Here is a 23313-nt window from a genome sequence, read left to right as displayed (position 1 = left end):
CTTCCAGTCCATAAAGAAACATTGTGTTCACCAGATCTCACTTCAAAAATTTTGAGACTAAAGTCTTGAGATTATGCCCCTGAAAAAACCTATGAAGGATTGCTCTGTCTAAATTTTCATGGAATCTCAAAGTAATTATTGTATGTTTTTAGTGCCTGTCTCCATCTAGGATATCAATTCACTAATCTTCAAGAACTTTTGGAAATCAGATTGCAGAAGGCTGTCTTGATATGTCTTAAGCAAGTTTGCCTCTCTGATAATAGATACTAAAACATAATACAGTCTCTTTTTATATATATGAGATACTTAAAATGACTAGTCAGTTTTGAAAGCTGGAGACCCTCAGTGAGTGCTTTTCCATGATGTATCATGTTGAAATATTACTTCCTAAAGCTCATAATAATTTAAGATATCTAGAATTATATGAGCCAATAGTTCATAAAAATGTATTCTTAAAAAATTAATTTAAATTAAAACCAGACTACTTTTGTTTCTGACATTCATTTTAAAAGCATTATACTGAATTTCTGTGAGCAAAAGTCTCAGCTGATTTTGATGTTAACTTCCTATCTGCTGTCTGGAAACACTGAGTTCTGTTTACTACTCACTAAAAAATACCTTGATTGGCCCAAGTAGTAAACTACGAACAAGTTAGTAGATTTCTAAACCAAATTGGGCACACAGGTACAGTTCTGAGGAACCTGTGAGGAGACAGAAACAGAGAGTTGGGTGGGCTTTGCCTACAGCAGGATCATTTGGTCAAACTTCACAGCTGTAGTCACTGTTTCAGTCCTGAGGAGCTTGTGGGGCAAAGTCCCTGTTACTGACAGTGCCTTAATTTCTGCAGGGATGTGTCTCTTGACCTTGGGTAAAGATTGATGACAAGGAGGTTAGAGGAGAATCTTGTTGCTGAAAACAATGAAGGAAAACTCTTTCAGTTAGAATCCAGACTTGCTTCTACTTGGCTGATACGTTATTACAAACATTTGATTTTACCTTGTACCTAATGGATATTGTCCTAGAGGATGTAATGTATTCTCATCTCTGCTTCCATGGTGTCTCTAACTGAGGGAAAGTTTTGATGTAGATATTTAAATGTAGCTTCACCGAGAAAAAAAACCCAAAGTGCCTGTCTTTTAAAACACAGGAAAAGGAAATCCCACTGCTGTGTGGTTGGGTCAGCCATGAAAATGAATCATAAGAATTTCCCAAAATCACAAACTTAGAGGTTCACACATCTCTGATATTAAAGCTCTGGTTGGTCCAAGGCTGAATGTATTCCTGGTTTGTGTCCTGGCTGACAAATTGAGCAAGAGCTTCACAAAGAAATAGCTTTACTAGATGACAATATACAATGCATTTTAACGTTGCATGTTTTATATCTCCTCTTTTTGAGACATATTGTTTTTCTTAAGAGTTGACTAAAGACCATAAATATTCAGTTAAAGTAATTAAGTCTAGAATGTGCTGATTATTTCTAGACTGTTCATAGCTGGACCACTCAGTTAACAATTATAAATTTGAAAATGTGTAATCTCTCCCATTTGGTGTACCTGAAAAGTGTATATATTGGTCCTAGTGATGATAGCTCCTTTTTATTCACTTTTACCTTTTTTGTGCCTTTGACCAAATGACATTTATAATGCAACAGAAATTATGAAATAACATCAGGGCAGTACTAAGGAACAGTTTGAGGTCCTTTCATTTTTTAATTCATTCTGAAGGCTTCCATGTAGGTGCAGCTATTTTATTAAAAATTCTTTTGCTTTAATTGAACCAATACCTTAATTCATGATGGAAAGAAACAGGCATTTTTCAAGCCAAATTTGTAGCAATTTATTCAGAAAGATGAATTGAACTGTTTTGGAAAAATTCGCTATTGCTCCTTATTATATTCTTTACTCCTAAATAAGCTCTTCACTTGGAAAGAACTGATATTTTTAATCAGCTGTATCATTGAGGTGAGAGAAATCTTTCTATTTCCCAGTAAAATTTTAGTGGTATCATCTATTAAGACCTGGTGTAACAGCACAAGCTTCTTTTCTTTCAAAGAGATTTCCTGCAAAGGTGAATTCAACTTTTTTTGTGGGAATGCAAGCCATCAGATCTCATGGCAGTGAACACAGCATCTCAAGTGAAGGGTTAGATTGTGTGACAGTGGTTGGGAATGCATTTTTTGAAAGGAAAAAAAAATAGGGAAATAGTTTTGTGCTGAGTCAGCAAGGTGAATTAGCTCACCAAGGAGCTCACCAAAGGGTCCTTGGCCAAGAAGGAGAAATTTCTGTATGGTCAAGATCAGTGACAGAAAGAAGCCTGGTGGGTGTAAGATGAACAGTTTCTTTCCTTTTCAGTGATGCAGAGCAGCTAGAACAGTACAGCTTTACTGTAGCCATTTAAAAAGGGCTGGAAAAAACATAGTAAAATAATACCTGATGGGAATCAATCCTAATGGAAAAATAATGACTGGAAGTGTTAAGATGCTGGGAAAGCAGTGTTTCCTAAGTGGCCATGGAAGATTCTTCCTGGTTCAGAATGTGTAAGGTCCCTGAAACCAGTGAATGGAAACTGGATCCACAGCCACTTCTCCCTTGACGGACTTAGTTATTGCCATCTTGATTAGAGATATGAAAAATTATGTGGTTACCGATACAAATCTGTCACATGGAGGGAGCAGCTTTAACTCCCTCATATATTTCCAGTGCTGCCTTTCTCACTTGTTCTTTGCTTCTTCCCTTGACAAAGGGTCACTAGAAACCATAAAAATTCCCTATTTTGTGGAGTGTTCTGAAAACAAATACATGAAAAGTGGAAGGTACACAGACCCTGTGCTAACAGTGACCATACTAGGACAGTAGATAGCTGGCATTATGCCTAAATTTCTGCTCAGCAATGATGAAGAGGATTTATTTCTCTAATCCTTTTAGTGTTTTACTTAAGTATTGTGTTGACTCAAAAATATGCATTTCTTTCCATCAAGACTTTCTAAGCTAAATGATTCATGGAGGAGAGGAACAAAACCCCATATTTTAATATGATTATAGATAATTCAATTTCCATGCTGGTGATCAGCAATTAATTAGTAGCTGAAAACATTAATCCAGTCTGTGAACCACAAAGCTACAGTCTATTCCAACGACTCCAAGGTAGAGCAAATCTTTGGAGCCAGTTTAGTAATATAAGTAGACCATAAATCTGACCAAAGCGATCTAATGAAAAGTTCAAGCACGACCCAATGGTCTCTAGAAAGTTAGAATTCCAGAATAATTGAATTCAGAGTAATTTTATCCATTTGTGTGGGCTTCTGTGAAGTGGGAGATGGACAAGAGTTTTATTTCATTCTGGCTCTTCTAAAGAAATCTAAGACGTTTCCTTACTGATCAGATTACTTTTAGTTTTCTGTATGACATTTTATTAGAGTTTGTTGGGGCTGTCTGCTATTGTTCCTCACGTAATCTTATGGAAATTCTGGGCAGCGGTAAGCACAATGGTTTTACCACCATGATTGGTACACATTTTCCACACATGATAAATGCAAGTGATTTGCTAAATGCCTGCCAATTAAATACTGTAACTTTCCCTTTTTACACAATTATTCATACAAGCTAGAGACTACAATCATCACTACTAGTTCACAATTCTGTCTTTATAACAATTAAACCAGTTATGGTATTGAAATGGGTTCTTGTGTCTTCTACTGGCAGCAACAATCTTGGTTAAGAGGATGGCGAATATAATCTACAACAGTTCCGAAAGCAGGAAATACTTCAAGAAAATTCCAGTGTAATTTTTTGTCTGGTTATTTGTGAGATTCCCAGCAACTTCCATCTGTCTCCCCCAGCTTCCATGTAATAAGTTAATAGTGCAATAATAGCTGATGAACAGAGAGGGAGCAGAGGAAACAGCAGAGTTGTGCTAAGAATGGAACGATGTGCCCTTATGATGATAAACTGATCCCATTCCATTAAATCACAAAGCTGTCTCCACTCTTCTCTTCATCCCACGTGAGCGGCTGAAGAAAAAATCATGGAATTGCTATCGCTCAACTGCAGCTGTCAGGAAACGATACTAATTAGTTTAATTTGCAATAACACAAGCACTTAACTCTCCAAATAATCTAAGTTAGTAAGTCAGTTTTTATATTATGACAATGACATGTTTAAGAGCCTCTGGAGCAGTGATTTCTTTAACCTCTGACTCAAATGTCTTTCAAAGGAACACAACAAAACTCTTTGTCCCATGTTATTCCAATACCTGCTTGTGAGGGCAATTACTTGATGGGAAATTGTGGCAGCATTGCTTAACGAGGAGAAAACCTGACAGCTGGTATACATAGGTATTTTGCAAAGTAATGTAATGAAACATTATTGGAAAAAAAAAAAACAAACAAACCAAAAAAACCTTTCCTATGGAAGTAATTGCCAAAGGATGATATCAAAAAAAGATGGTCAAACTGCCTTGGTTTCCTCCTTTCATGGCTTTCTGATGCTCCTTGGTAATTCCTTGTTTGTTTCATTTTCTGGTATTGTGTATGAGCTCCTAAAGCTTCTGGACAAGGCAGAAATGTTGATGAAACATTTGGAAGTACTAGTTAGTTGCAAAAGGAAGAAATACCACTCTATTGGCTTGAAAATAATGAAATTTTAAACCTGCCCACCTATAAATAAAGTTGGGTTTGCTTGCTCTAGACATCTCATATTTCACTCTGGACAGTCATAGGATGTTATTCAACCTTCTGAAATTCTCTGATATAATTAGCAATTTAATGTAAAATCAACATTCTAACTTTAAAGTTGTGGAGTAATCAAATGTTGGAAATGAATGGGGCATTTGTACCTCTCCAAGCTTGTGTTTCAGGGTCTATGCAAATTCAAATACTACATTAAGGCACTGCTTCTGTTTTTGGTGATTATTTTGTATTGGGTTATTATATTGATGGTGATGATGGTGTGGAGAAAGCCGTGACAGTGTATGCCATTTCCTCCTCTATCTTCATTTTGAAATAATGACTAACATTTTGAAGCAGAACTTTTTACAGAGAGAAAAAAAATCAGTGATAAATTCCTCAGTGATGGAATTGTGGAAATAGGTGTTTCCTGAAAACAAACACCTTAAGCTAACTTCAAAGTCTTGACTGAATTGTCTGTCAAAGGCTTCAGTCATACCTGGGATTTTAAGACCTTTATGTAATCACTACAGTTCCATTGTACAGAATCAATCATCTCAGGATCTCTTCTCCTTCCTGGACTTTATTTGAAGACATTGCTTAGAGACATACTTATGCTAGTCTTTACAGTTCAGTGAGGGTCTGAAAATCCTGAATGTCAGGAACAGTCATAACAGTTTGAAAAGTGTATCAGTATAATAAAGAGGAAAAAAAAAGTCTCTGTAATCAGGGCTGGGAGGGGGAGGAAAGCAAGAAAACAAAAGCTTATTTACTTAAAGAAAAAAATCCTAGAACTCCTTGTTTCTTCAAACCTCATAATGAAGTTTATCAACTGTCAATAACCAAATGCATGTTTCTCTTTTCCCAAGAGCTGATTAAAGCTGTGGTCGCCTCCTGTAATTCAGGGCATTCCATTGTGTTTGTTTCTCCTGGAATTTTCAGGCTGAATTACTGTAACTAATATACCACTAACTCTGTACTGCAAGAGCCTGACCTTTTGAATCTCTGCTTCTTAGCAGAAAATTGGCATAGAAAATTTCAACACAATAAATGCTTTTAATGTTTTACTTTATTTTGATTCAGAAATACATATAAACCATCTTATTAAGTTAGTTTGCCACCAGTACCAGATTGGGTTGGAGAGTTCTAAAGATGAGGAGATGGGAAAAGACAAACTATTCCATTTGCAATGGATTAGCAATAATCAGGAAAAGATTGAAAACTTAGTGCTTTTGCCCTCACTCTGAAATGGGACCATACTTGTGTACAAGTATCCATACAAACCAATCACAAGTCCTCCCAGAACTTTCTTCCCTTTGGAAATATTCAAATTTTCATGTATTCATCAGAAATTGAGAGAAAGTTTTTGTAGCTTAAAAAATTGTTACCTGAAATGGTTCTGATTATTCCTTAAATTCAAATAATTGCATTAGCTTGTTAGACCCTGCACAAATTGAGAAAGTATTCAAATGACAGGTGTTAAATATCTTGCCCAGGCAAACAGCTACCATCTTGTAGTCACTGGTACCATATCAAGATTTCTGCTTCCGCAGAACCTTAGTAACACAATGCTACATGATATGGAATGGAGGCACTGGAAGCTGCAGAGAAGAGACTGTTTCTGGTAGCTGGACAGTTGTTAAATGGCAATCATTTCACAATTCTCATGTGCTGGCTGAATCAGTTTAGGAAGTCTATGTTTCTTGAGGCTGCTTTCTTTTTTCCTAAATGTGATGCAAATACTGGTATTTTTCAAGTAGTTCTGTAGTACATTGCTTTTGTAGATATATCCTACACTGTGACAAACACAGTAAACTTTTGATAAGGGTGGAAAATACACAACATGAAATTTCCCTTGGCCATGGACTTCTGTGCTTTTTTCAGGCACAATGACACATATTTTCCTGTCACTTTTGGACAGACTGCAGGTGTGGTGTGTGGAGGAGCAGCTGAATGATCTCTGTATGAAAAAGCAATAGTCAGATGACTATGCCTCTCCGTGGCAGCATGCATCCACAGGATCCCTGTGAAGAGTAAAACCTGGCTCAGCATGTGACACAGAACCTTCAAACTAAAGGTGAGTTGCCACCGGAGTACCTCACTGTACAGGACCAAGAATAACTATGCTACATTTTTCCTAAAGAAGTGATGTCTGACACTATCCTCTTCAAGATAAAGCTAAAAATTTCACATAGTCATGTGGATAGGGTTGCTAGTTTTTCATCACATCTCTTCTTATCCATTGTTGCTGATCCTTATCCTCAATATACCTATTTGCCATTGCTGAATTAAGTGTTAAAAAATATTTAGCCTTTTTATGCGAGATCAAATAGAAAAAATAAAACACTGCTACTTTACAGCTAGATTATACAAATTCCTATACAGATGGATGTTATGAAAGTAAGCAGATAAATCACTCAACAAAATTAAAAATAGTAAGATTGTTGATCAACAACAAAAAGAATCACTATTTAAATATAAGATTTTCAAAATTCTACATTAGGCAGAGTGGGCTATTTCAAGGGAAAAGCTTTTAGTTGCCTTTGCATTGTTTGTACATTTAGTTAGAACCAAAGTGAAAAACAGATTTTTTTTAATGAGTCTGCTCTGAGGACAGCAATGTAGCTGAATTGAAATACCCACATTCTTTCTGCTGGGTTTTTTTTTTTTTTTTATAGGTTGTTATGTTCTAAAACCACAATGAAAAATATCTTCTTCTAAAGTGTGTAATTACACTCTGTCGCTCTCAAATCTCCTCTGGTTTCTGAGCTCATTTAATAATAGTGAACAGATGAGCAAAAGTTACAAATGAAGGTACTATCAATTTGATGCTCAGCACATAAATACCTATAATGATAGTGTGCTTGTCAGCATCCATTGTTTCCAGTTCTACCCATTTTCTATTTCTACAGGGGTTTCAATCCTCTTATGCAGACAGTAAAAGACAAACAGGGATTTCAGACTAGGCAAAAAGGGCCCCAAAATCAGAGAGTGTGTATATTAATCTCTGTATTCCCCAAGGTTTTAGATTGCTAAATCAAAAAGTTTTATCTTGGAGATTCACATCTGCACATGCCCAAGTCTGGCAAATCCAGACTGATTTGTTTACTAACAAGTTTGTTGAGTGAATTGGGGGAAAAGGTATGGGCTTACCTCTACTTTGTCAAAAGCACAAGTCCATTTTGTATGTCACATTCCACTTGACCAATTTTGTATCTAAATGGACACACCATGAGGAAATGTTTGTAGAAGTGCAGTAGAAACCTCTGAGATACCTGTGGGGAGACTGAAGGACAGTATTACATTGTATGGGAAGGAGGTAGTGAGAAAATTTAAGTCAAAGGGTATAAAACAAATAATGCCTCATTATCTCCCTTACAGATATTTTGACCTGTGACTATTGCCTTGTTCTTGCCACCTCTCAAAGCCTCCTGGCAGTCACTATGCAATTGCAGCAAGCAATCAATTCTAAATATTAGAACAGTGGTTTTGCTCTAGTAGGCTGTTCCTCTGATAGCTGTGGGCATGTTTGGCTTGTTGTGTTAAGTGCCACTACAAATTAGGAAGTTGCATGGGCATGTGGAGTCTTTCTGTATGCTCAGTGCAGGGCTGGGACACTGTGGTAGAGGGAACCATGCTGCCTTGCAGATTATATGTAGGACTAATGCTTTAGCCAATAGATAGACCTGGCAGGTTTTGTCAGGACAAGGTTTCCCAGATCCCATTTCAAGTGTCTTGGTCTAAGAGGGAGACCTGATGAGGATCTTGGGCTCCCATGTGATCCTGGGAGTACGGTACAGCTTTGAGTTTATTCTCCTTTTCAGACATGCTGTATTTGCATCCATATCCTACAGTCTGTTCTAAAAGGAAGCCTTAAACTGCACTCCTGCATTTGCTGGAAGTGAAGAGACATCACAGACCCAAACTTATTTTGCTCTTACACTTTAGATCCAATGGGTTTTATGACAGAGGGGCCATGAGGCACACATAGGGTTTGTGTGGACCCTACCATATCCTAGACCTCTCTTGTTGGAAGTACTTCTTGTGCCAAACCTCAGATTTCCCTACATCCAGTAAAGAAACAAGGTGGGTCAGGCAGGGCAGAGCTATTGGCTGCAATTCTAGTAGAAACTGTGTGGTTTGTGCAAGTATATGCAAAGTACACTCATCATTTCTCCTGTCAACTCCTTGTTTTCCTGAACCTTTCCCTTGAAATGAAGGCAGGCTCTGAATCTTTGCTGATCCAGCCCTGCTATGATTTTATTGGTAAAACACCACATTGTGTTCTGCTTTTAATATATTCACTTCTTAACATTTTAAGTGAGGAAAAAAATTGCCACTGTTCTGTGTAACGTTTAAACATCACTATTTACAGCACAGGCTTCTCCAAATGGGTTGCACTGATGTTGCCCTGAGAAAGCACAGTACAGATGGGACAAGGCTGGGCTGTGACATTTTTTATGAGCAGTGGGAAAATCCCTTCAGGGCAATCATTTGCTTTGCTACACACAGGCATTCCAGGGCAGACTCAACAGCAGTCTCTAAAATACCTTCCTCTAGAATACATCCTTGTTATTGGGATGTAAAATGGAGGGCTTAATCCGTGCTACATAGGCAGTGCTTCCATAAAAGTACTTATCCATTTTATTTATCCATTGTTTGTTTCTATAGGAAGATACACTGTGCATCTTAGTTCTGAAATCCAGATTGTCTTGGGTTCTTTGCCCTATTGTGTTTTCCACAATTGAAGGTACTTTTCTCTTGCTTTTAGTAGTAGTCACTTAAAATGTTTGCTATAAAGCAAAAACTCCTGGAAATTAGGAAAAAAGAGCATGTCTGCTTTCTGCTTGAACCTGACATTTCCATTGAAACCTGCCTTTATTTCCTACCCATCGTTTCTTTGGGTGTCAGAATTTCAAGCTTGTGATTTCTATTGCAGGATTCAAGAAGGATGTCTCAAAGAATGAGGCTTTGAATAAGTACTTGAATTTTGGTAAGAGTGAGGACAAGGGTGAGCCCTGCCAGTAGCAGTCCTGCTCACAACCATTGCTTCTCATTCTCTGTGAGGGCTCCTGTGTGTGGGAATGCACACTCTCACATGTACATACGTGCACCTTCACAGGAAAGCGAAGCTGTTGTGTTCTTCATTCACTGTATTCCACCAACTTTTATTTAATCTCATGAGGTACACAGAACTGATACAAATAATAAACTATAAGCTATATTTACAAAAGAGAAGGCAGAATAGCAGCCTTTATTCTGTTTCTGTGTCTTTTATATCCTCTCTCATTTTGTATCTTTCTTCATTTTGCTCAGATCAAGTGTACTTTGTAAAAGCACCCTCTGCTTTTTTTTGTGTGTTAGTTTTATAAGAGAATAAGCTCTTTGGACACTTAAGTGAGTTGGAGTGAAAATTAAAAAATTTATATTTTGTTTGCCTAATTCAGTAAAGACCTTTTTTCATATCTATTTGGATTATCATGCATATCTGATTAGCCTGCTGGGACGAAATCCAAACTCAGGGCCTTGTCATGCAATCCAAAAGCAGCCCAGGTTGTAAATTCCTGGTCCCAAGGCCCAAAAGCCACAGATGTCGAGTGCTTGCTGCTGTGCAAATACTCCCTACTGGTCCTGTTTCCCCCACCCCCTTTTGCTGCAAGTTTTGACTAGGCGGAAAATGCTTGTCACAAGCTCTTATCAGAAGAATTTCTCATTCAGCATCTGTCCCTGCTGGTTAGCACTGCAGCACCAGTGGCACAGCTCAGAGTGTGGAAAAGATGGTAGAACCACACTATTCTTTGTGTATTGAGTCATTCCTGCTGCAAACAATATAAGCTGCAGTTTATCCAGATGTAATGTGTGGGACAGCAGACTCTGAGACTAGATGAAATAAAGGAATGGTTTATGTTTTTTTATTGATTGAATAGATGTTCGATCAATATAAACCTGAGGCCAGATTTATGTTGTTGCTGAGCCCACTGATTAATATCACAACTGTGAATGCCACAATCAAATTCTCACTGATTTTAGACAGTCCTTAAAAATAACTTGAGAAACTACAAGGTGATATTAGCTTCCTATAGATCTTTCACCTTATTAGTTTTTAGGTTTAATTATATTCCTACTTGTTCTATATCTCTCCCAGGCCTGCCTCCCCCATCTCACAAACATGTGTACAAATGATGTACACAGTATATTGAAGACCCAGAGGTGCTTTGCAAGTTGTGAATTTTATTCTCTCTTTTAAGCCATTACCTTTTCACCTGTGAAGGAATGTGATGAGCCAGCTAAGCCAGTTGTCTGGCTTTGTCACATAACTGCAGCAGTTCAAGGCATTTGAAAGTAAGAGAAAGTTTGGTGGTTCAAATCTTGATGTCCTTTTCTCCAACGAAAAGGTCTTTTCCATCCCCATCACAGAAACGTGCCTGAAGAAACAGCTAGAGTTAGCAGCCTTTATATGTATGCACACATGGGAGAACAGATGCCAAGTTAAAAAATAAAAAAGCAACTGTGAAAAATGATGGGAAAAGTCATCTGTTTCAGTGACCTTCTAATTCTGCTGTACTGGTCCTCCGGAGGACATTGCTGTCAGTGGCATTTACATCTCTGAACTGAAGGGGATGTGTGGCCATGTGATGAGGGCATTCATCTCCTCCTTGGAAGTGTTAGTTTGACTCAGTTCCTGTTTGCAACAAAGGAACATTGGTTTCCCAGAGTATTTGTAAGATCTAGCTTTTGTTTTCTGCAAAATGTAAGTGCATGAGAGACAACTGTCAGGCTTCATCATGGTCATACAATTAACAATTGACCAGCAATTCTGGGATGAAAACAAATCAGTTCAAATGAGACTGGGGAGAGCAGGACGGGACTGTCCAGACTGCATTTCATGACAGAGGCATGTCCCAGGCTGGCCAGTGCTCAGCGAGGACACAAGCCTCATCTTTCCCTTCATAAAATTGTTACCAGTAAAAGCCAAGACAATGTACAAGTAGATTTTCCATCTTTCAGAAAGGAAAAGCTAAATGTAGAATTATCTTTTACATGCAGTTTGAGCAGTGAATTAAATGTTTCTACTGATGTATTTTGTTTTTCTTATAATTATTCCACAGTTCTTATGTATCCCTGTCTCCTGTGCCACAACAAATTCCTAATATTCTCTTTCAGATAATTCTTTCAAAAATCTTGTTTTTCCATATAAATAAACTAATACAGACATCTTCTGCAGTGGAAAGTCCAAACTCACTATACAACTCCAGATAAGGTTTGCTTTGTAACAAGGACCAGATTTTGCCAACTGAAGCTTGTGTGTGTTCAGTATACCTGTAATCAACAGTTCTTGCTGTTTGGAGTTGATACTTTGTCATCCCACTTTACTCCAAAAAGAAAAACAGTTTAAGCTTTATTTGGAAAACTCTTCAAATGTGATTTATCAACTAGAAAAGCACTCAGTTATCATTTGAGATGATAAGGTTTGTGCAAGTTTGCACATTAATAAATAATAATACATCTGCCATGCAGGTCTTGTTTCTGGGAGTTGGAGTGGAAGAGCAGATATTGTAACCTCTGCAGTTTTGCTTTTGCCTGAGGCAAGATCTTGGCTCCATGGAAAGCAGTGGCAAATCTTGCATGAGTGTAGGGACACAGGATTTCATCTCAGATTGTCAGTATTATACTGGGCATCGCGCACCACTGACCAAAGTCTGTCTCAGCCTCCATAGTACTTACAATTGTTATCTATTGAAGTTTCAGTGCTCACATTACCAAAGAAAATCCTTCAGGCAGATTTATTAACACTGAGGCTAAAGATAAATCCTACGGTGCCTTTCGACCCAAGCACAACATGCGTATGCACGTATACGCCACATCTTACCTGGTCTAAGCACTCGATGAATGCAAAAGTACACACAGTTTTCAGAACACCAAAATTTCTTTTTCAAGTTTACTTTTCAGTTTCTTTCCACAGTTTAGTGCTAGATCAATAATTGTCAGGGCTCTGAGTGCCAAAAGGTCTAGGGACCATGATCAGCTTTACTTGGGCCCTTACATGCCCTGCCCATAGAGGCAGAACCATAGCGTGGACCAGGGGCTCTATTTGAGCTCAGCCCTTGCTCGTTCAGGCTGCTTCTTGAGAGTAATAAATATTGTGAATCACAAAACAAACACTCCACCCAGGAAAAGAAGCACTTAAGGTCAGATTAAAAGATTTTTGTGGTGGTTGAAGAAAGAGAATAAAAATTATGGAGAATGTTAGCCTAATGTATTACAAATGAGATATATACTGAAATAAAATAGTAAATATTTTTGTGAGGTTTTTTGGGTTGGTTTGTTCAGTGGGTTTTTTTTTCCTCTTTTGTTTGTTTTTAGCTGTTGGCCTCACTTTTATATAATTTGGATTTTAATTAGCTTACATTTTAACAGAAAAAATCCCATTAGAATGAAAAGTGATGCCTAGAATATATTGTGAAGAAACAGTTGTTTCTAGAATGGTATTTGTCTGCAAATACATAATTTGGCTCGGGGAATATGGGGGAAAGGCCAGTAGTGCAAAGATCTCTTTTCCTTCCCTATTGTTCCTACATACAGTAGGAGCTGTATGGGAACTTGATGGCTTCTGACCTGCACACTGCAGGTTACTGTCTTCTCTGTTTCAAGACTATTTAACTGAAGGCTAGATTCACCCCACTTCTTTACAAGTTCAAGAATACAGTGTATTATACATTCTGAGTAATGGTTTCTCTGTATGTGTTTTAGCTTCTGTTATTCTTCCAATTTCTTCATACTCTTGCTTGCAAGACCAATACTTTGCAGCACCCTCATCTGCTGAGTCCCTAATTATTTTTTAATGATCTTTTTGACCTTTTTCACTAGCAACCAAGTATTTGTTAAAGACCCACTGAGAATGGAAAGAAGCTGAGAGTATAAATACTTTCTTGAAGTATATTTCCATTTTTCACATGTAACTGCTTTAGCGGATGTTGTTCTTAAAATATACAACTGACATAAACCCAAAGCAGCTTCAAGAAATAAATTTCTCACAAAGAATGCCAGCCTACAGAAACATTACAATGAGCTAGAGCATGTTTTTTTAATCACTAATACCCCAAACAGCATGCAATTGCCTTATTTTTGTACAATGCTTATAACTAATGCACTGTCAGGAAAAAGAATCCAAATTCCAAAAAAAAAAAGTTTGAATAATTAATTATAGCCACCTGTTTAAACAGAATGTCTCAAACACCTAAGGCAGCAGGATCCGTCTTAGGTTGCAATGCAAGATGTAACCAAAAGTATGTATTCTATTATAATCTGTTAAAATGGGGTGGAGCGATGTTCTTTATCTCTTCCATGACCCATCCCTCATAATTCCAGGGGGATCTCTTCTGTTAATGGGTCATTGAGTCTCAATGCATGGCTGATAAAATTACAGCATCCCAGTGTGAGATGCTCCACCCAGGGAGAGGAGCCAAGCATTCCCTCCTGGATGTAATCTGAGATTTGGAACATCACAGTCAGCCTTTGTCCACTGGATTCCCAGAGGAAGACCGGACACAACTACGCCACCACTGGACCTTCAGAGGAAAACTACACCCTGCTACAGGATCATTGCTTAAACAGAATCACGTCTGTCACTCCAGGACTGCAGCCACCAATTAATCATACTGCTACCAACACCCTGACCAACAGGGTGTCAGGTTATAGTCTGACTCTGTCAGTGGTTTTTGTACTACTGCATTTTATTCTCATTTTCCTATAAAGTTGTAGGGGTTTTAATTTTGTTTATACATACTAGTAAAGAGCTATTATTCCATTCCCTGAGAGCCCCTTAATATGGAAATTATAATAATTCAAAGGGAGGGGATTTTACATTTTCCATTTCAAGGGAGGCTCCTGCCTTCCTTAAGCATACACCTGTCATTTCAAACCAAGACATGTAAGAGAATAAATCAGCAAAACAATAGTATCCATTTAAAGTCAAGGTGAACACATGCTGGAAACTTGCAAATACTGGGGAGTTTATCCAAGATTTGCAGCTTGGCCACGGGGACAAAAAAAGAAAATTGATATCTTCAAGGCAGGTACCACAGTGAGACAGTACTGTCTGAATGGTAGCTGAGTGGCTACACTTATTATCCTACTGAATAATCCAGGGGAATTAAACTCTACATATATCTGCCAAAGAACGACCCTTTTGAAGTCTTGGATCTCAGGCTACGTTCTGCCAGGCTCCCTGAGTTCATTGAACATTATTCATCTTGCGGTAGAGACTGGTAAACAAGTGGAAGTTTCTTCATTGATGCTCTTCCTCCTCTGATGTATCTAGTCAAGGTTACCTGATTTTCCTTTTTATTTTCTTTTGCAGTGATAATCTTTGTTTGGTGTCTTTGTTGTTTATGAGCTGAGGGAAGGAAGGATGGACACAGCAGTCAATGTGCCTGCAAATTTTGATTAAAACCTCTCCTTGTTGATGTTGGCTACCGCTATTCCCTGTGTAGAAGGGGGTGCAGACGGTGATACCTACCGCTCATTAAATCCTATGTTTTAGTAACAGCAAAAGTACTTTTGCATTAGACAGAAGTGACTCATTGACTTAAGGAGGTCTGATGGAGTAACCCAAAATACAGCAGAAGGCAGACATTTTGGGAAGAACTTTTTTTAGTGTTCCATATTCTAAATTATTTTTTACTTTATCAACATGTTTGTTTTCATTTGTATCAGGCTGCAAAAATTACAGATTTTGGAAACAGAATAGATGAGAAGGGAATCATCTGAACAATTATTCAAAGTTTGAATGCTCTCTACAGCAGCAATTGTCAGTGTAGGAAAGGAAATGCGACTATATTTATTGTCAATAAACCTTCAGTAAATTGGTTCTTAAAATCATTGAAGGGGTAAGTTTAGTTTAGTTACTTGTGTAACAGGGCAGAACCTACTCCTAATGCAACTGTAGAAATGGGACTTTTGGTATTGGTACATGTAGGATTCAGCCCTGTTTTTAAAGCCTCTTTCCTATGTTGACTTGATCCCTGATTTAAACTAGGTGATGGGTCAAATGAAGTTTTTATATATTTGAAATGTGTGAAAGAAGAGATAATAAGAACCTACTATTTGTCCTGGGGAATTTCTATATGTTGCACGTTTTGTCATTCTCTTTTTATAGTAATCCAAATGCTTGTGTTCCAACTAACAGTTGAAAATTATCCTAAATACAGAAAGTTTGTAGATCATTCAAAATGTTCTTAGAGTCAGCATTTTGCCGTGCATTTTGGAAATGTTCTGCCAGGCTGGGAAGTAGACTGGTCTGGAAGAATGTAGGGAATAGGGAATCAGGAATGACTGGGGAACCTTCCAGTGATCCTCTGCATAGCCCTGGGCAATCACTCGGCTCCTTGCCTCTTTTTTCTTCCCGCACTAAATGTCCCTTGGTGCATGTGAGGGCAGGAAGCTGGGAAGCAGCAGGGCAGGATCCTTGGTTTCTTTCTCAAGTCTGCCTTTGTGCAGAACAGAAATGTGACTGTTCTGCAGGTACTTTGCTCCTCCTTAGTCAGGGAAAGGGTAAGAGCTGTCTTAACAAGTTCAGTGTTAAGACTTTATGATTTCCAGCTAACAGAGCCTCTCTGATTGCTAGGTGGGTCAGGTTTGTTTCCTTTTACAGATGTAAAAAACAAGAGGTGACTTGAGAGGTTCTCAGTTGTGCTTTTGTGTCTTAGGAGGGTGTGCCTGGTAGACTATTTGTCAGTCTTGTTCTCCCAGATCAATAACATACTTCTAAAATGCCACTCAAGAGATCTCTCTGTAGAAAGAGAACAGGAACAAAACTATGTCTGTAGCTCAAGCTTCTAAAGAGCCAGATTGTGCACTAACCTTTAGACCATATCTTCAAAACAGGAGCTAATGAGCCTTGAGCTCCACCAGACATTAATAAGTGCTCATGTGAAAGTTGTCAAATATCACTACTGCATCTCAGAGGATAAGTTCTGTTATAAGTTTTGTAGTTTAATCCCTACTAAGCCATAACCCATATCTGGTAAACCTCTCCCAGACCACTCTGACTCTTGTGTGTAGGGCATATCCTACCCTTCATATCGCCTCTGACTGGGTCATACTTGGTACCTTAAGGCCAGATTTCAGTTGGTATGGGCTTGCTATCTTCAGTGACTTATGCTAGAGAGGGCAAGAATAGGTCCAAACTTGGATACGTGGAATGTCTTTCATCTGCTTCTATGACATTGGAAGGAAAAAATAAATATATCCTAGTTCTTAGCATATCTTGCTTTACTGACAATCTCTGTACTTTTAGGTATCTGAGATACCTCGTACCTCTTATTTCTAACCCCCTCCTCATCCACCAAATTCTGGAATACTTCTAATGAACCATAAAACAGAATGAAAAATAAATTTAATGTGGTGAAGATCCACAGCAAAGTTTCTGCAGCCTTCACAATCGGGCCCCGAAAATGCACACTGGTTTGTCTCTTCTGGTATGACAGGAGAAATAATAGATCAAAAGTCTCTGAGACAATTTTAGAATAGATCAGTTTATGAAAAAGGTTTGATAATGTAAGGGATTTCCAGTGATTTTTCAATGGTGATAGCATTGACAGAGCAATTAAGACCAATGAAGCTTTTGTCTTGTCTATGTCTGATAGAAAAATAGAAGTTTTGTTTGGGGTTTTACACTGTGTTCACTACTAAAGTAGGTATGTAATTTATTTTCTCTAAACATACATAACTGCTATACCTGAGAAAGGATAGATGTTGTAAAGACATGAAGAATTAAATATTGATAGCACAACAAAGAGCAGAATTCTGACTTCATCTGCTTTGGTACAGCCATACAGAAGCACATCACAGCAACACTGAGTGGCCATTTTTTTTCATCTTCAACCAGTTTATATGCATTGTACTGTGCATTTTTACACACTGTGCAGGAACCTGGAGTTCAAAAACCAGCATTGATGTTTTCCTCTTGCACCTCCACCTTTCTTATGTAGAACTGGCAGAAGCACTGTCTGCTGGTGTGTCAGAAAGCTTCTGCCGCTGAGGTTCTATAACTTGCCCACAGCAGCCTCCATTGTCACTGCTTTACAGTCTTGCCCACCAAAACAAGATACCCTCAGGTAAACTGCTTATTGACATTGATGTCTGGCCTCAGACAACTCTGGAGATCTGCACAAGAGCTGTTTCAGACAGTGCTTGTTGGCAAACTCCAAACTCATGCGAAGAATCAGTTTCAGTGTCTGGTGGCACAGACCATTGTGTTCTGCGGCCTAGGAACATTCCTAAAAATGCAAGGTATTTCCCACATTGATGGATCCCAAGCTGGTGCAGATTTTTTCTTGATAAAGATGTTTTAAAAGTATTTAAAGAGTAATAAAAATGTCAAACATGTCAACAAATTCAGTTTTTATTGCAGTGGGGATGGACAAATGTAGACAGAAAATTGAAATATGATGGTATAGAGACCATGCAGAAACTGAAAACACTGAGAGCTTTCCTGTCTCTCTAGAACTCAAATGGGTATTGAAGCTTAAACCAGCTGAGCTGATGGTAGGAATAACTAGATGTGCTGCTTTATCATGGCTGTACAGTGCCTTTGCAGGAGGGGCTTTGTTGTCTTTTCTTAAATTACAGCAAAAATAGAATGGAGAAGGAAGGATATGTAATTTGGAAAGGACAGGCAGTGAAAATTACTTTTTTCTCTTAAAATTATGAAATACTCAAAATCTCAAGTTTCTGTTGAGATTTGAAATGGAAATTGGGTTTTGTTATCCTAAAACTTTGTTAAACCAGGAAAGCATTTTTTGCTGAACTCTAAGCAAAGTATTGGGACAGACCTCCAAACAAGAGGACAAAAGTGACTCTGCATCCCACCAGAAGTCCTAGAGAAAACTTGGTGGTACAGAAAAGGTTGGCTTCAGTTTGCAAGAAACAAAAGTCTTCACTGCTTTAGAAGTGATGAAAGATAGCTAAGTAAAGGCTCAAGGAGCTATGTCTGCAACAAGGGAAGTGGGTGGACAGATCCCTGTATACAATAGTGCTATGAGATGTGAAATTGCTAAAATAGCCCCTGCCTAATGTAATCACCTTTCAAAGAATATTTGAGAGGCATTTTGTCAGTAAAATATAAACAAAGGCTATGTTTGAAATTTGAAACTTGTCTAAAGTAATTTTTCTTTCAAACGCTGTTTCCCATGCTTGTTCTAGTGCTTTGAAAAGGCGTCTTTTTAGAGGACAAGCTATTTTTAATTGTTTATAAAAAAACCAACAACCAAACAAAAATCTTTTACAACGGAGTAAAGAACACCAAACACATATCTGAACAACTTTACTTTTCTAGCACAATAGAAACTGCATAAAAGCAGACATTACCCAAGAACTTTTAGGTACTTCTAGAGCAGAGATGTCATGAGAATATAGAGAGAACAGAAGGCATGGTACCAATAATTTTTTTGCCATTTACAAATAGGCTGTATCAGGATAATAACTTCAGATCTTAGAATGATTTCTCATTCTACGACATTCCAGCTTGCACTACAAACTAGTAGCATGATCCCTTAACTGTGCCTGTGTAAGACCCCTGTTGGCTTCAAAGGCAGTGCTGTGTTCAGGCTGACACAAGATCATGATCTTGACCCAGAGACAAATTATTTACTGTAGTCACTTCAACTTGTGCTGCACAGGAACTGCTGAAAGAAAAGGGAGCAAACTGCATAATATTGTCTGTATTAGCTGTTGCTTAAGTCAGGAAAGTAAAAACCATAAGCCACAAAAAAACCTCACCTCTTTCTGCAACTAAGATTTTGTTGGGTGTTGAATTATGGAGGACATAAGTCAACAGCTGAGCTAGGATTCTGAAAACAGTTAAATCTAGGATATCTCAAGTATCCCCTGATATCTCTTACAATCACTAGTGATCACCTTTGGCATCTTGAACACTGAAGTTTATGAACAGGGACAGTGACACATGGTCTCTCATGGCTTTTGTCATTACAAGTTTTTTGCTGCAGGTGGCCCATTTATATCTGCTTTTCTTCTCAGTTGATTCTTGTCTAATGAGACAGTTCATCTTGCAGCTTTGCTTATGGCAGGTTACACTGGGGGAGAAATAACAGGACTTCCCTATTCTACCCTTCTCCTTATCGTTCTTTGCAGGCAGGAACTTACTGATCCCTTTCACCTCTGTACTTCAGGTCTTGTAAATTTTAAACAATCGTTTGTTTCAACCATCACCCACAAGGTTTTAGAGGGAGTTGTGAATGTATCATTACTGTGTGAGATTTGATTTACAGGAAACTGAGGAGGGCAGAAAAATTCACTGGTGCTATTTGCAGGTATTGTTGGAAATTATCTCAGAAGAAAACCTGTTAATTTGTGGGCACTAGCATAGTTTTTCTTTGTTGCAATGGGAATCATCAAAAGGTTTCTATTGTATATTCTACCCTTTCTGTGCTTGGAGAGTAAAAAAATGTAGGAGTCTCATTCCCCCTGAGAGGGCACAAACCACAGATCTCCTCAGACCCGTTACCATCTTCCTAAGAAATCCTTGATTATACAAAATGGAGGGGAAGGGACTGAAGTGCAAACTACCAGGGACTCCCACTGCCATTTCCAAGAGAAAAGTCACCCCCCTGTCTCTTGATGGTTTTATCCTGCTATACATGCCCATTCAGATGGTCAGCTACAGCCTGGCCTAAATATTTAAGAACTTGTAGAAATGAGTTGTGTGTTATTCATCAGTCATGAATATATGAAAGATAAATCCAGCCTGGCAGTTGCACAGTTAATTTACGTGCCTCATTTCCCATGAATCCTATCTCTTATTTTCATTCTTTGTTAGCTGTTGTTTCTAATTTTTTGTGAAGGCTTCAGGAAGCTTGTTTTAGCTGCAGTGAGTGAATTGTCTTGGAAGAAATGAGGGAAAGATTAAGAGGAAGAGCCTGCTACATTGTGCTCATGTTGCACATTGACTTAATCGAAAATATATTAATATAAATAGACTTCAGACTTTGTCTCCTCTCTCTTTCCAAGCTGAAAGCCACCCATGGCCACAGTCATACTGAGGGCTGTTGGGTGGCAGAGGGAAGGTGGTGGGGCTCAGGGTGATACCTTGAGAGGCTACCTACAACAGAGGCTAGACAATGTACAAGGAATTAAGTAGGTATTTGTTAAAAAGGCCTTCAAAGGATACACCTTGGGCAGTACAAGAGCCTGGCCAAGGCTACACCAAAGATGGATGATGGATCACAAGTTTCACACTTTTATAAGTTTTGGACAATTTCCATATTGGAGCCAAGTGTCCAATTACAGCTTCAGGTTATGAAGTCCCATCCTCCCAGATTGCTCTCCTCAATTTGCTGTTGTTTATACTTTTCGGGCCTGAAGCTGTAACGTTGTCCTTGGTTCCTGGGCTGGAAAAGGATTGTTTAACTAAAGTGTGAAGAGAATTTGTGAGCACTTTATATGAAATTCAGAGTTATATAATTATGCAGTACAGAATCTGGAAAATATGAAAGCCAAAACTTAAGGCACCAAGGGTGCAGCCCGCGGGGTCGGGCTGGCCCGGCCCAGGGCCGCGCTCCCCTGTTTGCTTTGTGGGAGTGACAGGCGCTGGGAGTTCGTTGGGATTTTATTGGCGAAGCTTTCTAACGTGTATAAATGTGTGTGCACAAACTGCCGGGCGGGCCTATAAAAGCAGGACCATATAAGCAAGGTGAAAATTGAGAAAGTGATTTATTTGGTTCGAACCCCCTGTCCCGCCTGGCTCTGGGCTTCTCACGGCGTTAGCGGGGCTGGGCGCTGGGGGAGGCGGGGGGCAGGAGCCTCTGTGCCACTCGGCCGGGGCACCCGAGCCCACGGGGCCGGGCCACAGCAAGCCGGGCTGCTACCGGTGTTCGGGACCTACCAGAGGTCTGGCTTGGTTCGTACGCTTCAAAGTAGTCCGCAAATATTTGCTTGACTGTGGGCACCCCACAGGCAAATGCTCCGGGAGGTGCTCGCAGGGCCCTCGGCTGCCAGCCTTGGCTGCTCTATGGGCAGCTGCAAGCCGCGGCGCACCCGGGACTGTGAGGGGGGAGGGCTGGAGCGCCCCATGCCGTGGCTGCCGACAGCTCCCTGACACAGGCACGGCCCAGGGCCCGGCCACCTCTGGCGTGGGCAGGGAGAGGACAAAGGGGCAGCAAACGGTGGGCCCGGGCAGGTTGTGTAGCAGAGACATCCATGCCTCCACCTTCCTTTAAGACAGACTGGCAGTGCGATGCCCCTGCGGCCCTCATCCCGTTCTCCTGCTGATACAGCTGCATATCCTGCGGATCGGAGGAGAACAGCCGGCGGTGAAAACCTGGGGAAGCAGCTTCCACTCTTTGATACATAGATGCTGACATAGCCTGCCAGAGGCAGGTTGAGGAGGTCGAGGGCAATTGACGGAGTTAGCAATGCCGCTCGCACTCTCCCATCAAGGATCCTATACAAAGATCGGCCTTTGCAGGGAGAGTGGACACGCAGTGATAGCGGCGGCAGCGTTAGGGGAGCCCGGGAAGAGTCCACGGGAGGGAAAGAGTGTACACGGGGAGAGTGGGAAAGCCCCGTGCCCCGGGCATTTGACAGGGTCGTGCCAGCGGCCTGATGGTGCTCCTTAGCCGGGATCTGCGGAGCGCCAGGGGGAGGCTGCCTCGGTGCCAGGGTTCAGCCCCTCGGCCACACTCGGTTGCAGGGGCTGGGGATGGAGCCTCTCCCGTGGCCCTGCGTTGTGGCGGCTTGCGAGGGGAAGGGTACGGAAGGCCCGGCTCGTCCAAGGGAAACGACGGAGGGGACAAGAGGCTCTCAGAGGGCCGGGAAAGGTTCTTTAACTGTCCGCGGCCCGTCGCACACCCTTGGGCCACGCCCGACCCTCTCTCTTGCCTGTGAGGTGCGCCCAAGTGCAAGCGGGGCGGAGTGTCACCGCCGGCACCGGGAGTCGCCTCCAGGCCTGCGGATCGCCGTGCTGGCCTCTGGCCGCTCCGCGTTCCGCGGCACCTGCCGCCCTGCCCTGCCCTGGTTCCCGTGTCGCGCCGGTGCCACCGGGAGTCGTCGAGGCCAAAAGTACCAAAATCCGGATGCTACTAACACTTCCGTCCCGGGGTGGCAGGAGCAGGTCCATCCTCTCTCCATATGGTAGGAGTCGAATCCCGGCTCCACCTGCGTGAAGGCTCCCCCGTCAGTCCTGTGCCTGACTAAGCTCAGTGTCCCCTCCTTTCTTACTGCGGCAAGCGGGCAGGGCTGTGGGCTCCCGTTTGTAGGAGTAGCAGTGACTGTCTGGGAAGGGATCGCTCTGCCCGTCTCACCGCCAGGCTATCGGTGACTCGGCTCGGCTTGAGACTGGCCCGGGTCGGTGCCTGTAGCTCTGGGAGTGGCTCAAGCAGGGCTGGAGCTGCCGGGGCTCGGGGTGCCGTCAGCTCGCCCCTCCGAGGCGGGCGCTTCGCTCGCGTCTGGGCGCCCACTCGCGGTCCTTCAATCGGATTGAGTCACTTCTGTGAAATTCCTAGGGGCTGACTGACAGGGTGCCCGGGCTTTCTTGAAAACGACTTAGGAAAAGCACAAGGCCGAGGAACTTTGAGAAAGTTGGGCAAATTCGTCCCTTTTCTGTGAGGGGAGACTAAAAAGTCGCACGCCAT

General features: G+C 40.6%; 1 protein-coding gene across 21 annotated transcripts in view; it reads left to right on the top strand.

The window, feature by feature from the left end:
* The window catches only part of SATB2 (SATB homeobox 2), a 225522-nt gene that overhangs the window by 62196 nt on the left and 140013 nt on the right, over positions 1-23313 (top strand). For 14 of the 21 annotated variants that reach the window (XM_086897150.1, XM_086897166.1, XM_086897154.1 and 11 more), the window contains one exon: positions 6585-6740. The exons of the other annotated variants lie outside the window; for them this stretch is intronic. The gene's annotated coding sequence lies outside the window, so the exon portion shown is untranslated. The remainder of the gene's footprint in view (positions 1-6584; positions 6741-23313) is intronic. 21 annotated transcript variants of the gene reach the window in all.

Source organism: Cyanistes caeruleus, chromosome 7, assembly GCF_971803275.1.
Source record: "Cyanistes caeruleus chromosome 7, bCyaCae1.hap1.1, whole genome shotgun sequence".
In the NCBI taxonomy this organism is placed as follows: Eukaryota; Metazoa; Chordata; class Aves; order Passeriformes; family Paridae; genus Cyanistes; species Cyanistes caeruleus.
Note: the sequence above shows the minus strand (reverse complement) of the source record. Positions and strands in the feature narration are given on the sequence as shown.